Below are 17,094 nucleotides of genomic sequence, written 5' to 3'. Positions count from 1 at the left end.
AAAAGTAAATTCAGAAACATCTTACTTATAACTGATTGTTATAAATAATAATAGTTTTAAAAATTTGACCAGTTACCAGTAATGGATCAACTTAGAACATCCAAACAAGTTTTGCACATATATTGGTTTACATAACATCAGCAAGATTTAGGAGGTTTGTCGTATGGAAATAAACGTCTAGAAATATATGCTAGAATTAAAAACTTCAATTCACATAATTTTCACTCTGAACACTCCTTATTCCAAACCATATGCATAAGCCAAATGATTTCAAAAGAAGAATAAAAGTACTTATTGAAGTGAAAACATTTAACATAAACAAGCTGCTTATCATCTGACCCAGATACTGAAACATAAAAATCAACATACCCACAAATCAAAACTAGCTAGATGAAAAAGAAACCCTGAAATTGAAAAGAGAAAGGGTTTCTTTATAGAAAAAATCGGGAAAAATAATTAAAAAAAAAACTAAAATTAAAAATCGAACTATATATTCATAATGATAATAAAAATCAAAATTAAAATAGGCAACACTATGAAATCAAAGGAAAAAATATTGAAATCCTCATTTTTCAACTCAGGATTGACCGTCACAGTTAAAATCGGACCAAAAAATGATCTCAAATACACATGCAATTGCACTTTAGCAAAAGCCCTAACTTTTCTTCAGAAAATTCAAATTTTTTTTTTTTGAAATCCTTTTTTTTCAACTCAGGATTGACCATCACAGTTGAAATCGGACCAGAAAATGATCTCAAATACACATGCAATTGCAGATCTAACAAAAGCCCTAATTTTTACTTCGGAAAATCAAAAAAAAAAAATGACCATGTATCTAAAAATCCAACGGAGACAGAGACCATGTAGTTCTATTCTACTCTTTGATAAAATAAAAATCAGAAGATGGTAAGAAATGATTACTGCACAAGCCGTTAAAGTGAGGTTTTTAACTTCTATCTATTTCAATCAGACAAAAAATAGATGGAATGATCGAGATAGAAACGAACAGGGAAGAATCAAACCCTAGCCTAAAACCGAACTCGAAAATCTTCTGATAATGTGTTGTGTTCTTTGTGTGGAAGAGATGGCCACTCTGTAAACTTCTGTTGGAATCTCAAACTAAATAATAAACTCATCAAGACACTTCATAGGGGAATAAAGATTTTGAAGGATGATGAGTTTAATAGATCCGGAAAAGAAGTTGCAGACTCTTATGATTACAAGAGAAAGAAAGAACATAAAAGAGAACAATCTATTGTGTTCATAAATCATCATAAGGATGTTTTGGTTTCCTGTGGTGAGATTAACCTCACCCCAATACATACTGACTGTGTTGACAAACGCATCCTTACTTTTTGCCCAAAATTTTATATGCGAGGAGGCATAAACTTGGGCTGGATTTGTAAGTATGTTCTTTTAGTAGGTAACAATAAACTCATGATCGATATCTTTCACAGGTTTTGGGATAAATATATTTAGTTTCCATAAACCTAAATATATCGCTCCTTAATTTTCTCATATCTCATGATATATATCTTTCTTGTTCGAAAAAGAGACTTGTTTGTACCATGAGTGAAAATGCTACATATTGGGCTAGATTACTACTTGAACCATCATCTGAGTCTCGTTCAAGTTTGTTATTCATCCAACCATCTCACTATACAGGATAACCGAATTTTTCGGCCGGTAAAGGGTCAAAGTCAACGAACGGTCAATGGTTAAAGTCAATGACCAGTCAACCGTCAAAGTCATCGTCCGGTCAACCGTCGGTTCAGCTGTCGAAGTCATGTTGACAGTCGAGCTTCCATCCATGTTTCCAGCGGTGCTGCCAACCAGTTTCCAACTAAGTGCGTACTCTGCCGCCCTGCCAGCCATCCTTCATCCAGTCTCCAGCCATGTCTCTAGTCAAGGCACTCTTCCAGTCAAAGTCGATAGTCGCAGTCAATGGCGGAAGTCAACCCTGACAGTCAAAGTCAAGGTCGATAGTCAAACCCACAAGCCCTTGTCAATTTCGCCCGTTTCCATCGATCCAGTGCAAGAACCCTGGAAGAAGATTCTGGAAGTTTCTAGATGACTTGTTGACCAAGTTGTTGGAGGGAAGTTCTTGAATATTCCAGATAACTTGCTGATCAAGTTATTTCCAGAGGAAGTTTATCACGAAATTAGGGTTTAACCCATGTATTCATCTTTATGCTTATTTCGTGTTGTTAACCCTAATTTGTTATCATCAACCAAATCAATCGTTTTTAGTGCCTAAAAGTAATTTTAGGTACAAACAAGACTGAGAAATCGGTGAAAGCAGCTTCAACTCTTGATGACTTGGCACTATGTGCATCGGTCATGACTGAAACTCATGATGCTCGACAACCTAATAATCTACAAGATTCTCTAAAGGAAAAGATTCTTATAGTTAGGAATCGTATTAAGCATCATGAAACTAGTGATCAAGGATTCAAAAAAAAAAAAAAAACACTTGCATTTTCAAGTCACACAAGATGGGTGGTGCGACATAATGTTTTTCACTCCCACCATTACAGTTATATATGTAGAATCTCAATCGTAGGAACTTACACATGAAAAATAAAATAAATGAATACGTATACCGTCCGAAGCGCTGTGATACACAACTGAAGTAACAACAATGGATACTTAATTTAAGGTCAATCATAGGATCCTTTACCTCAAACTTCTCAGAATCGATATCGGAGATATTGCTTAGATAAGATTTCGGAATGTGCAGGAATATCATAAGGGAAATAAAAACGCTAAAACCTTAGCATTTTTCAATGGGAACCAAGGGTTGTTTACCTCCATAAACTTCTGGAAATTGGATCTCATCGATGTCTTCAAGAAGAGTTGACCTAAGGTTTTTGTTTCCACAAACACAATCTGCAAGATTGTGTCAAACATCACAAACTTGAGCATTTACGCCACCATCTAATCTAAACCCAAGATATGATCTAGTTGGGGTGCATCAGGAATTACCTTCTTCCGGGTGTTACTATCGATAAATGGGGAGATTATCTTCCACCCCGCCATAAAAAGAGAAGGTACGTGAACTAGGTAGACTTTTTGAAGCCTCTCTGGATAATTTTCCAGCAACGAACCAGTTTTCGTCACACCTGTGGCTACTGGAAATCCACCAACACACCCAAATGGAGAATATGCAAGATCTAAGACATAATAAACACTAGAGCTTAAACTTATTTGTTAATCTCAGGCGAAATAAATGTTACACTCCTGGGTTACAAGGAAACCCTAATCCCTTCTCCCAACCTATGAATTACAAGGAAAACCTAACTCTCTCTCTCTCGTATGCTATACCTTTCCCTCTCCAAAAGATCTCTCCCTTTACATTGTCCAAAGGTCTCTATTTATAGTCCTGAGCAACCTTAGTGGCATACATCTCATATCATCTCGCCGAGGTTACTTTATGTTTCGCCCGGAGCATATTCCATAAAGTTTTTCCCCATCTTTCGCTGACTTCACGTGGTCTTGTCGGGACAACTGTCCTTTTTCTTGCGCCCTACTGCTCCTACTTCGCGTTTTATCTTCTTCGCGAAGTAGTGTTTTCGTAGCTTCTCCTTAGTATCTTGATGGTCCTTCTACTTTATTCGGGGTGGAGAGTTATCTCGCGCTTGGGATTTGTATTTCGCCTTCTGATGTTAACTGATTTGACAGGTCTCTGACACGGATCTTTGACTAGGATTTCCTTACCTTACTTGGTATGACACGTGGAAATCCTATTTCGTGTACCTACACCACATGTCGAGTATGGTTTTTGGTGTCTACATTTTGCCCTTTTTTCCTTGAGTATTGCTTGAAGAGCGATCCTTAAGGAAAAATTCGTTTTGGTATAGTCCTTGGAGCGAGACGTGTGGTTCTTGAGTGGATGACTTTGACCTTTGCTGATGAAGGAACGAGCGAAAGAATAATTAATTGAAAAGTATATACTTGCCTCTTATTCTTTTGCGAAGTTCCGAACTTCGTTGTTGTATAGATGCACCCTTTCTTGATCTTGTTGATGTCGATCATGAGTTGTTGTTGGGACCATTCATTGCTTCGCTTCGATTTTTCCCTTATATGTTTGGTTATTGATTCATGCGTTATTATTTCGTGGATCATAATTCTTTCTTCTTGACTCCTCATGCCTAAGATTTTGATCAATCCAATCATGATCTCTACTCGACACATCTACCCACTTCGCAGAGATTACGTTCGACGGCTCCCCTTTTTCGTATATTAAGTCGTCTTCCACAGCGCGTATCGTCCTCAATAAGAGCCGAGAAGTTCATTCTTCTGTCGGGATCGGCATAACCTCACTAACTTGCCTCAGCTTTTCCTCCAAGGCTATGTATTCCTCCTGATACTCCTGCAACTGTTTGTATGGTGTCCGTAAAAACGTTGATATCTGCAGAACTCATGACTCCTAGTCCCCGGAGTTGGTTCTCTTCCCGAATTCGGCAGCACCGGGATTTCCTCCATCAGTACTACTTCTCTCCACAGTCGTGTTGAGCCTCGTGAGTTTTAGCTCCGTCCATGCTATCATGTTTAGTCCCTGCTTCGTTGGCTTTATACTCTTAGTCTGGTGACTACCGGTCTCGTCACCTCGCGACTTTCGGTCTCTTCGCAGTGACCCGCCTTGCTTTTGGTCATCCCATCTCAGCTCTCCCCTAGTGTTATTTCCAACCCTGCATGGGTCAGAGTGGCTGGAACGCCTTCCTCCTTCGTCCATTGCGACTCATTTTTCCTCCGTGAGCTTTCCACTCCACTTGTACCCTCAATATTTGTAGCTCATGTAATATTTCGTGATCCACATTCCCTCATCTTGTCCCGCCAATGCTTCTTTCTCGTTTATTTCGTTTGCTCTCATCCTCGCGCCTTCTTCCTTCTTCGCATCTTAGCCTATGATTTTCGTATCTCGCCTCCACTAGCCGTATCCTTAGGTCTCTCTCCCGGTTATATCCTTCTAGTATCCTTTTCCTATGCATTCCCCGTTCGTCTTCTTCCTCGTAATCTTCATAAGGTCCCTCCCCTTGATATAGGATATGTTTTTGGGACGAAACCGTTATTGTTTCTGAATTTGTATCTCCTTCTTGTGATATTCCCATCACCACTTTGTTGTTGTGTCCATGCCCTTGTTGTGTCATCTGGTCGCCTCGTTTTTCCATTCCATCATGCTTTTCCGGTTGGTACCTTACTCGACGGGGTGTCTTACTTGGTTCTTTCGATGTCATATCCTTATCAACATCATCCTCCTCCTCCTCTTCTTGATTCGTACCCTCTTCCGCAACAGCCCCGGCTTTCATGATTCAGACAGGTTTCTTTATGGATTCATTTTCTTCGCTCGGCTTGTTCTTTCATCGTTTTATGATTTCTTGTCCTTCCCCTACCACTGATGTCCTTCCTTTTCTCCGGACCTTCAACCACTTGATCCGTACCACCTCTTCGCGAATTGCTCCTCTCGGTCCTCATCTCTCGCAGTTCTTCCAAGACCTCCTGGTTCAAGTTTCCTTCATTTCCTGCGCGACGTTTGCCTGTCACTTCGTCAGGCCTTCCTTCTCCTCGTCGTAGCTCTTCCTCGTGTCTCCGATTTATTTCGTGTTACCTTTCGTTTCATCTTCGAATTTCCACCTTTCATCGTCGTCCTCGTGACCATATCTCCCTTTTCCGCTATATGTGTGCCTCCTTGTGGATGAAGGAACTTAAGCTATCCAAAGCAAAAGTAATATATTGCTCCTTTGTCGCCTCCGCCTTACGTTCGTCAAGTATTGAAGGTATTGGTCTCGTTTCGTGTTGTTTTTGGTTCCTCGTTGCATGATTTTGGTTTTTCGTTCATCCATTGATCTTCGCGTTGTTTGGATCTTGATTCGTGTTGTTTCGTTGTTCCTCGCATGCCCATTTTCTTTGCCTCATCGATTCTCTTTTGCTCCAAGTTCTCTTCCTCCACGACTTCATTCAACTTTAACTCTTGCATTGCATCACTTCATTGCCTTCAATTGTATTACTTGATAATCGTATTTCTTCATTTCATGTACTTTATTTCTTTTCTTTCTGCTTTTGTTTTCTTTCTTTTGCCTCTTGAATATATTTTGTTTCCCTTGATGCTCTACGAGGTCTTATTGCGCCTCATAGTTAAGGTCTTATTGCGCCTCACCCTCTCATTAAGGGTCTTAATTCAACGAAGCCTCAGGCGCTCGTTATTCTTGCGAATAACGATCCATCAACCTCGCCTTAACATTCTCTATTGAGGTCTTACTTCGCGACAATACGACAGGCCTAGTTATTCACATGAATAATAGCCCCATGATATTGCCGTCTTTTTTGGTCACACAACACCCTAATCTGGAGGGTGCCGTCCCTTTATGTTCCCCCTGATTGCCCCTTCAAGGAGGTTAACCCTAACATGCATGTTGGTCTCCTCCCATCCGGTTATTACGACAATCAGTTGTTTTCGTGACTTCTTATCCCTTTCGCCGATGTGGCTATTGGTTACGAAGTCACACCCTAATTGAGGTTTCTTTGGGACCGAGTGCATTGTAGCCAAGACTTGCCAGACGGACATGGCCGGTAACGCTCCAGACGTCCCAGGCACCCGCAGCTCAACCGAATACGTCGGCGCCTTGGTCATATTTCTGCACCCCTTACCTAAGGCCATCATAAAAGGGACCCTCATCAGATAGGTCTTATTATTGCCCCTAGCTTTCTGTCTGAGAGTTGTTCACGACGCGCCTTAGGACTTTTCCTCTTACACTTTCGTGCGAACTAGGGTGCACGCCGTGGATTCCCATCCTTCCTAGGCGAAGGTTTTAAGGTTTCTCTTAAACCGTTTCGTGGATCTTATTTGCCTCATAATGTGAGGTCCTACTTGTTTGTTTTGAGGTCTCATTTTGACCGATTAATAACTTCTAGGTGTTGGTCTTATTTGCCTTCATACATCGATGATTTATCATATCAACGACTTTGCGTGTTTCCTACCATCATCCTTTCCTCCTCTACGTCAATAATTTATCACATCGACGGCTTTGCGCGTTTCCTCTTTGGTATTCCGATCATCCTTTCTTCCACTTCGTCAATGATTTATCATATCGACGGCTTTGCGGGTTTCCTCTTTGGTATTGCAATCATCCTTTCCTCCACATCGACACATCCTTCCTTGTCTTCTTCGGGTCATAATGAAGTTATTCGACGAAGTGTAATTACTATTTCATCTTTCCTTGTTTGCATGAATCGTCCTCTTTAGTTGATTCTGTCGTCCTTATCGTCATTCTATCTCATCTCTTTGTGAGGTGATTCCGTCGTCCTCATCGATTGATTTCGCCCCTTTCCGTCGTCTTCCCTTCCATCATCTTCGCCCTTTTAGGTTGGATTTAGCTTCGCTAGAACTATCAACTTCGCAGGGGTGGTCTCCTTGTTTAGTCCTTGGATACTCGTTACCAATCATCGTGAACCGGGACCTTGACACTCCACATAGCGTAGCTTCCGTCATTAACCCATATGATTTCCCCAGCCTTTTCTTCGCTTCTCATCTTACCGCCTTCTTCTTTGGTTGATTGCTTTTGTAAATCACCATTCTCCTTTGTTTGCTCCTGGAGTAGCCGGAGGTTTCCCTCGTCTTGCAAACTTGTCCTTGGCTAATGGTATTCCGGTAAAATGATCTTTGCTTCGTTATACTCCACTCCTGACGAAGCGCGCCTTCTTTCACTTTCCGTTTGCTTGTTAACTATCTTACCTCGCTGGAAGCTTTGCCGAAGTAATCTTCTTTAATATCTCTTCTTCTCTAACTGATCCATTCCGGAACAGTAATCAACGCTTTGAGGAGCTCGTTTTTTTTTCGTCGTCACGTTTCCATTTATCCTCATATTTTCCGCGATTCATGCTTGGTTTCTTTGCCGTTTGCTTCCAAGATGGTGTTTCTCCTAAGTTGGTTAGGATGACGATGTGATAACACTTTACTTCATCATCTTTGCTATATTTTGTGCGTCATTGCATGTTGGAATTTTCCGGGACTATCTTCTATGTGCTCTGATTTCCTCCTTTCATTTTGCTGGAGTTGACGAACCAGGTCCGAGTTAATGTGTTCTCTAGTTGGTTCGGCTGCATCAACTTCGTTGGCCTTACTTAGTTGCCTTACTTCGTTTGCTATGGCTTTCTACGAAGTAGCTTTAGTTCCACGAAGTAGAAAATCTGTCCACGAAGCAAAAATCTCGTTTCCACGAAGTAAATATTCGTGGAGCAAAAACCTTGCCCGAAGTGAGACTCGAACTCGTATTCTGTAACCCTCAATTCAGACCCTTTGCCAACTTCTGTTTGTCAAAGAAATGAACAACACCCTACCCTTATTTTCCTTCGCCCTTGGAAGGGGAAGGAAAATATGCAAAGTTGCACGAAGGGATTGAACTCGAGACCTGTTGTTCGTAAACACAACTTCTCGCCGACTGTTGTTCCTCTAGTTTGCGAAACGAAATATCACTCCATAGTATTTATATTGTTCTTCAATTTTCCTGACCATGTAACGGATTTATTCATTCTTTGCAGATCCTCTTCTGTCTTCGCATCGTCCATTAAAGCTTTATCAACCATGGTTGCTCCCTTGTTCCCGGCAGCAGCACCAGTTTCCATTAAAGCTCAATCTTCCTCTCTTTTCAATCCAACTATAGCAGCATCTTTCATCTCTGCCAACAGCTTACGTCGTCGCCTTTTCGTCGTCGGTTTTACTTCGTAGGCAACGGCCTCGTCGGCTTTACTTCGTAGGAAACGGCCTCGTCATCGAAGTACAAGACAAACCACGAAGTGGATTTCATTTCGTCTACACTAAAGCCATGATTTCGTCTTCGCCAGTTGGGTCTTAACCGAAGTAGACTCCATCTTTGTCACACCTTCTCCTTGCTGATCGTCTAGGCTGGACTCTATTCGTTGTTGACAAGATAATTTTATCATGAAATCAATTATTGTGACGAGATAAAGTTTGCTGCTTGCGAGCAACTTCTCTTCGTTCCATTGGATTAATGTTACTGACGAGAATGGGTTGTACTTCGCTGTAAAATAAACAATTGAAAAAGAAGTTAGATTTGCTTTGTTAATCGTGCTCTTTCACGAAGTGGCTTTACTACTGCAACCATATTCATCAAGCTTTTTCGTTGATAGTTAATCTTCCATGAGGTCGTTGCTGCCCGAACTCCCCTCTGAATTCCTTGCTTCGCCAGTGTTAGTACGTGATATATTTCCTATTAATTAACACTTTAAGTCTTCCCAAAGACTCTCAAAAACTCTAGTCCATAGGCTACAAACTAGGACTTTAAAGAGGTTTTGAACTCTTCTTTATTTGTTAGGATATATTCAAAATATGTAACAAATCCAATGTTTTCCTAATATAAATAAGAATCAAATCTCCACAAGTATTTTGTGGATGATATTCACCAAAACCTTTCCTAAGTTGGTATCAGCCTTCGATCCAACATCGTTTCTGCATTTATCAATCACCCAAAACCTTTCCTAAGTTGATATTCACCAAATAGCATGCGCAATATCCAGATTCATCACCTTGTTACCTTAAAACTTACAGAAACAAATCACTCTCTTTGGAAAACCCAGTTCCAACCCATTTTAAAAGGCTACGGTCTCACTAGTTTCATAGATGGAACCAAAGAAATACCACCTAGAACTCTGCCAGATTCAGATGAAATAAATCCTCTCTTTGCTCAATATGAAATACAGGATTCTCTACTTGTTGGTTGGCTCAATTCGACACTAACACCAGAAGTTCTGTGTCATGTCCGTGGAATTAGCACTGCCAAAGGAGTCTGGGATAAACTTGAAAGCTACTTTGCTCCTAAAACAAGAGCTCACATGATGAGCCTTAAGAAACAACTCCACTCTTTGAACAAAGGTAACAAGTCTCTCAAAACGTTTTTGAATGATGCTAAGAATCTGTTTGAACAACTTGCAGCTACTGGATATGATGTATCCAATGATGAAAAGATGCAGTCCATTAGCAATGGTCTGAATCAATCCTATGATCCAATTTTCACGGCACTGAGTACGAAAGATGACATGGATATGGAGTCCTTTTACTCTCATCTCCTGACGTTTGATATGCGCATTGAGCAGCAACTGTCTTCCATCCAGCAACCCGCTGTCAATGTTGCAGCCTCCCGATCATTATACAGGTCACCTTCCAGCATGAACCAGCAAGGTCGTGGTTCACAGCCTCAACAAAGTTTCAATTTTGTGCGCAACCAGTTCCCAAATACACAACGACGTCTTAACCAGCCAAACCGTGGTCAACAATCAGCAAAAACATCTGAGGATCCCTGTCAAATATGTAAAAAAGATGGCCACCAGGCACCACGCTGCTGGTTTAGGTACGACAAATCCTCCACAACCAAAACGAGGAATCCGTCTGCTTATATTGCGCTTCCAAGTTCAGATCAACATGCTAACTGGGTGACTGACACCGGCGCTACACATCATATGACTTCGGATTTCAGAAATTTGTCTATCCCTCATGAGTATGAGGGGACAGAACAAGTCCAAGTTGGTAATGGTAATACTGTTTCTATTTCTCATGTTGGTAATGCAACATTCAACCTACATTCCAGGCAATATTTGTTGAATAATATCTTTCATGTTCCCTGTATCAAAAGAGACTTGTTGTCTGTTTCTCAGTTTTGTAAAGACAATAATGTGTTTTTTGAGTTTCACACATCTCACTTCTTTGTGAAGGACAATTTGACGGGGGAGCTGTTGTTGCGCGGCCTGAATAGGAATGGTCTTTACATCTTAGATGACTTGGAAAAGTTTGATCATATCATCAAACCTCAAGTACATGTTGCTTCATCTCTGCCAGTGTGGCATCAACGTCTGGGTCACCCAATGATAAGAACTGTCTCAAACATTTGTCGTCGATTTTCTTTACCTGTTTCGAATAAATCTTTTGATTACTGCAATTCGTGTCATGTAAGCAAGAGTAAGAGATTACCCTTTTCTCTTAGTAGTACTTCTTATGATACTCCATTGAGTTTAGTTGTTTCTGACATTTGGACTTCACCAAAATTGTCTAGAACTGGTTTTAAATATTACATGTTAATTATGGATGTCTATTCCCATTTCACTTGGATATTTCCTTTGGTTCAACGTTCTTCAGCTTTATCTACATTTATTCTCTTTCGAAAGCAAATTGAAAATCTGACAAATCATAGGGTCAAAATTTTTCAGTCTGACAATGCTTTAGAATACAAAAAATTCACTGCTTATTTGAATGAGTCCGGCATTCAGCACAGATTCACTTGTCCGCATACTTCTGTGCAAAATGGTATTGCGGAGAGGCGTATTCGTCATGTCACTGAGTCTGGCTTAGCACTTCTTTTCCAAGCGTCAATGCCCTACTCCTATTGGTCGGATGCTTTTTCAACTGCTTGCTTCCTAATAAATCGTCTACCAAAATCAAAAAGTGTCTCTACAACTCCTTTAGAATTGTTGTTCAAAAAGAAACCTGATTACTCTTTTCTTAGGGTCTTTGGCTGTCTAGCATATCCTTGTTTGCGCCCTTACAATTCCAATAAATTAGAACCTCGCTCTTTGCCATGTGTGTTTATAGGGTATAATAATGCACATAAGGGATATCTTTGTCTCCACCGGGAATCAGGAAGAATATATGTTTCTCGTCATGTTCGGTTTGTTGAACAGACATTCCCCTTCCAGGCCAAGCAGCAGCAAGGAACTCCGTCATCCCAAGGTATGTCACCCTCTGACACCAGTGTCTTTCTTCAGCCTCCTTTTCATAATGTGTCCATTGGAGATGAACAGGCACAATTGCCTGTGACTGCTGCTCCCGTTTCTACTGAGGACGCCCCATGTGTTGTCCCCACTGTTGATGAAAACTCACGAATCACTTCTCCTGTGACTTCAACTGCTGACGCTGCTACTAGTGCTCACTTAATTTCACGTGCTGTCCCCACTGCTGCTGATGACTCACGCTCCAGTTCTCCTGAGACGTCAAGTGCTGACGCTGCTGCTAGTGACCAACTAGGAGGTACTGTGAGTGCTCCAGTTCATGATTATGTAGCTGCCACACGGACTGCTGCTGCTTCTGCGTCGTCATCAGCTATTCAGGAGCTTACTGCGTCGGACCCAACAACAGGCGTCAATTCCAGTGTAGCTGTACCTACACATTCAATGCAGACAAGATCAAAATCAGGGATCGTAAAGCCTGCACGAAAGTTATGCCTAGTGACTACCAAACATCCGTTGTTGGAATATGTGTTCATGGAGCCATCTTGTTATACAGAGGCTAGTAAACTACCTCAGTGGCGAGCCGCAATGGGTGATCAAATTAATGCTCTCATCAAAAATGGTACGTACTCTCTTGTCCAGTATGTGCCAGGCATGAATGTAGTGGGCTCCAAGTGGGTTTTCCGCGTAAAACAACACTCCGATGGAAGCATTGAACGTTATAAAGCTCGGCTTGTTGCGAAGGGATTTAATCAGCAGGAGGGTGTTGATTACAGTGAGACTTTCAGCCCGGTTGTAAAACCTTGCACTATTCGACTGGTTTTATCTATTGCCGTAATGAATAATTGGCCTTTGAAGCAACTAGATGTTGAAAATGCATTTCTGCATGGTCGTTTGGAGGAAGACGTCTATATGAAGCAACCCCCTGGTTTTGTTGATCCAAATCGTCCTACTCATGTGTGTAAATTGCACAAGTCCTTGTACGGACTTAAACAAGCTCCCCGGGCTTGGTTCTCGAGGTTGAGCACATATTTAATTGCATTGGGCTTCAAAGGTTCTGTGGCAGATACATCACTGTTTGTTTTACGCACATCATCTTCGATAACTTATTTGCTTGTTTACGTTGATGACATTATAGTCACAGGATCCGACCCACAGTCCATTCATCAACTTATACAGGATCTGAGTAATGAATTCGCTATTAAAGATATGGGGGATTTGCACTTTTTTCTGGGAATAGAAGTGATGAGAAAAAATGGTGAGCTAGCTCTCACGCAGAGGAAATATGTCTTGGATTTGCTAAAGCGAACGAAGATGGATGGCGTTAAACCGGTTGCTACCCCATTATCATCTACTGCTAGATTAAGGCAACAAGGTACGGAAAAAATGTCTGATCCTACTTTATATCGAAGTGTTGTTGGTGCTTTACAATATATTCATCTTACTCGGCCTGATATCTCTGTTGCTGTGAATAAAGTGTGTCAATATATGCATAATCCTTATGTTGAACATTGGGAGAGTGTCAAACGTATTCTACGCTATCTGAAGAGCACTATAGACTATGGTTTACATCTTCGACCATCAAGGGATTTTTCTCTTCAGGCGTATTCAGATGCTGACTGGGCTGGTAGCTTAGATGATCAACGATCTACTAGTGGTTATTGTGTATTTTTTGGTGGTAATCTAGTTTCTTGGAGTGCCAGAAAACAAAAAACCGTTTCCAGATCAAGCACAGAGGCAGAATATAGGGGTGTAGCGATAGCGACGTCGGAATTGGTTTGGATTCAATCGTTATTGAAAGAGTTAGGAATTTCGGTTTCGGCACCGATTTTATGGTGTGATAATTTGGGAGCCACTTATTTGACAGCAAATTCGATTTTTCATGCACGTACTAAACATATTGAAATCGATTATCATTTTGTTCGCGAACGTGTGGCATGCAAGAAGTTATGTGTTCGTTTCATTAGTTCTCGTGATCAGTTGGCGGATATCTTTACAAAGGGTCTCTCGTCACCAAGATTTCAGATTCTACGGTCCAAGTTGCACATCCGTCAACTCCAGTACAACTTGAGGGGCGGTGTTAGTACGTGATATATTTCCTATTAATTAACACTTTAAGTCTTCCCAAAGACTCTCAAAAACTCTAGTCCATAGGCTACAAACTAGGACTTTAAAGAGGTTTTGAACTCTTCTTTGTTTGTTAGGATATATTCAAAATATGTAACAAATCCAATGTTTTCCTAATATAAATAAGAATCAAATCTCCACAAGTATTTTGTGGAAGATATTCACCAAAACCTTTCCTAAGTGCCAGTACAGTTCGTATTTGTTGCTTCCTTCTCGTCGTGATGGTTGCTTCGTCTCTCTAATGATCTTCATAAACTCTCCCTTCGTGGATTGTGAGTGGCTTTACTTCGCAGGTTGCTTCTTCTGTTGTTTATTGAAAGTCATCACCTTCCATGATCTTCGTCGGAGCTGCTGATGATGTAAACTTGAGTGAAGTATCGTTTCTTCGTCCGTGGTCCTCTGAGATGCCCTTGCTGGAGCAATTGTTATGCCACTTCTCTTTGTTGTGCCTCTTCTTTCGATCTTCTTCGTTCTTGATTCCTTGTTGATGAAGATCCTTTTGATTTTGTACTGTGCTGCTGTTTTGAATGAGTATCATGGATCTTCCTTTTCTCTGTCTTCTTCAAGTTTTGGTGATATTCGTTGTCTGAAGATGAATATTTTCAACTGAAACTTCCGTTTTTGCCCGTAATATTTGAAGATCCAGTGAGATTTGTTACTAGCAATGGCTAGACTTCAATGGAACCCTATTCAATCAACAAAATAAGGTAGACCCCTCCTTCTATCGCCAAAATGTGGCTACTGGAAATCCAACAACACACCCAAATGGAGAATATGCAAGATCTAAGACATAATAAACACTAGAACTTAAACTTATTTGTTAATCTCAAGCGAAATACAAGTTACACTTGTGGGTTAGAAGGAAACCCTAATCCCTTCTCCCAGCCTATGAATTACAAGGAAACCCTAATTCTCTCTCTCCTATGCTAGACCTTTCCCTCTCCAAAAGATCTCTCCCTTTACATTGTCTAAAGGTATCTATTTATAGGCCTGAGCAACCTTTGTGGCATATAGCTCATATCATCTCGCCGAGGTTACTTTATGCTTCGCCCGGAGCATATTCCATAAAGTTTTTCCCAACCTTTCACTGACTTCACGTGGTCTTGTCGGGACACCTGTCCTTTTTCTTGCGCCCTACTGCTCCTACTTCGTGGTTTATCTTCTTCGCCGAGTAATCTTTTCGTGGCTTCGCCTTAGTATCTTGATGGTCCTTCTACTTTATTCGAGGTGGAGAGTTATCTCGCGTTTAGGATTTGTATTTCGCCTTCTGATGTTGACCGATTTTACAGGTCACTGACACGGATCTTTGGCTAGGATTTTCTTACCTTACTTGGTATGACACGTGGCAATCCTATTTCGTGTACCTACACCACATGTCGAGTATGGTTTTTGGTGTCTACAACACAGTTAATCTATTAAGCTGTTTTAAGATGCAGACAACAGTTCGGTAAATGCTGTTGATGTGTTACTCTATCTAAACCTGTAAAACGGATAAACCTGCTAGATATTCACGCACGTCGCAATTTGAGTAGTATCCCCAGCCTTCAGCATCTGCTATGGCTACAAATTTTCTTGTCCTGCGGGCATCCTGTAGGTTTAAAGAAAACATAGTCAGAACACAGGAATGATTCAAAATATTAATGAAGAACAATAACTATCTTAATATACCGTGCACATATCTTGTCGAGACCGTATACTGTGAAACCTGCAATGATCAAGAGAAACCGACTTAGATCAAGTGTATTTTCACCTACGATATGTGGTTTGAAAATACCAAACAAGTACTAAAACGACTGTATTGCGTTCAAACTTTTTATTTTGATTGGAAGAGATATTACGTTCAAACTTGACTCGACGGTAGATGTGAGAACTTACGCCTGAACTCCTCAACACCTCCCCTTTTCTTTGTTAGGAAAATGTTTAGAAACATAAGTGACTACAATTGGGCGTTCACTCTTGTCAAATCCTTGCAGAAACAACTTCTTATGGGATAAATCAAATGCTATCTCCGATTCAGAGATAAAACCATTAGGCACAAACGAACGTCTCCATTTGATATATTTCAAAAATAATGCAGAACCATTCTCGATATCCAAATCACGAGCACGTAAAAACCTTCTTATCATCAGATCGTCCACTTCCTGTCCAAAATATATATAGTGAAAATAAGATGCAAACAATGGGCCGTGCCAAGCAAATAAATAAGATGCACCACAACAATGAGACCCATAACTCGAATGAACAGTTAAGCAAGCAGCAACAACAACAAACATTCCTATAAAGTCAAGCAATATTTTCAGTAAGTGCATCCAATGCTTTGTCCTAATGGAAATATCAAACTCCCTTTGTTATTTTCACACTTCACTCACAGTGCTCATCAGTATTTTGCAAGAGGGGAGAGAACTTGCAAGATCTTGTTTGCAGAATGGTGCTGGAAAATACTGTCTGGTTTGGTTTTTTTAAAGTTCCACGAGAAAATCAATTAACAGATACTAAATTAAGAAACCTAAATCAAACAAGTAGTACAATAATAAATTGGACTAACAAAAATCTATGAAGAAGTTAATCAAATATGATTGAACTGAAAAATCTATACTTTCCATTATACTGAAATGAGTGAGTGAGAAGGAGACCTTAGAAGTGGGATCCTGACTTTCAACCAAGGATCTCATTTGGCGGACTTTGTTCTGCTCCATCACTTCTTTTTCTTCATGCTCCTTAACTGTATCATCCATCTGATTACCAGCTTAGTTCTTCTGAGTTCTGATCTCTCTATCTTTCTATTCTTGAGAAGTATATATTTTGTGCAGTAAGGAAGAGAAAGGGACTGTTAAATTAGTCAAACTCAGCGCTGAACAAACAAATGAGTATAGACTTGGAGTTAAAATATCCTTCATTATTAGCTGAATGATGGGTAAAATTGTATGCATGATTCAACTACCATTTACAACTGTCAAACAAACTTACAGTAAGGAAGTGAATAGCTAATTAGATGGTTGGTTTTGGATATGCTCTCACGAGCTGTACAACTCCGCAATTGCTTCAAACTTCAATAGTATGTAAATGCAATAGATGCTCGTGGAGTCCCGTTTTTTGCAACCTCTTTAACGAGTGTTCACATGCTATTTCAATTTCATCCTATTATTTAATTTAGAGATTTATTTAAAAGGAAACTGAGTTTCTGTCAAGGTCAACCTATTGCCTGTTTGCCTTTTACATTCACTTAACTCATGA

At 40.4% G+C, this 17,094-nt stretch overlaps 1 pseudogene; it reads right to left on the bottom strand.

The window, feature by feature from the left end:
* Positions 1–2,773: 2,773 nt before the first annotated feature.
* On the bottom strand, positions 2,774–16,595 carry LOC113316476 (annotated as a pseudogene).
* Positions 16,596–17,094: the final 499 nt, after the last annotated feature.

The sequence above is a fragment of the Papaver somniferum genome, chromosome 10 (genome assembly GCF_003573695.1).
Source record: "Papaver somniferum cultivar HN1 chromosome 10, ASM357369v1, whole genome shotgun sequence".
NCBI lineage: Eukaryota > Viridiplantae > Streptophyta > Magnoliopsida > Ranunculales > Papaveraceae > Papaver > Papaver somniferum.
Note: the sequence above shows the minus strand (reverse complement) of the source record. Positions and strands in the feature narration are given on the sequence as shown.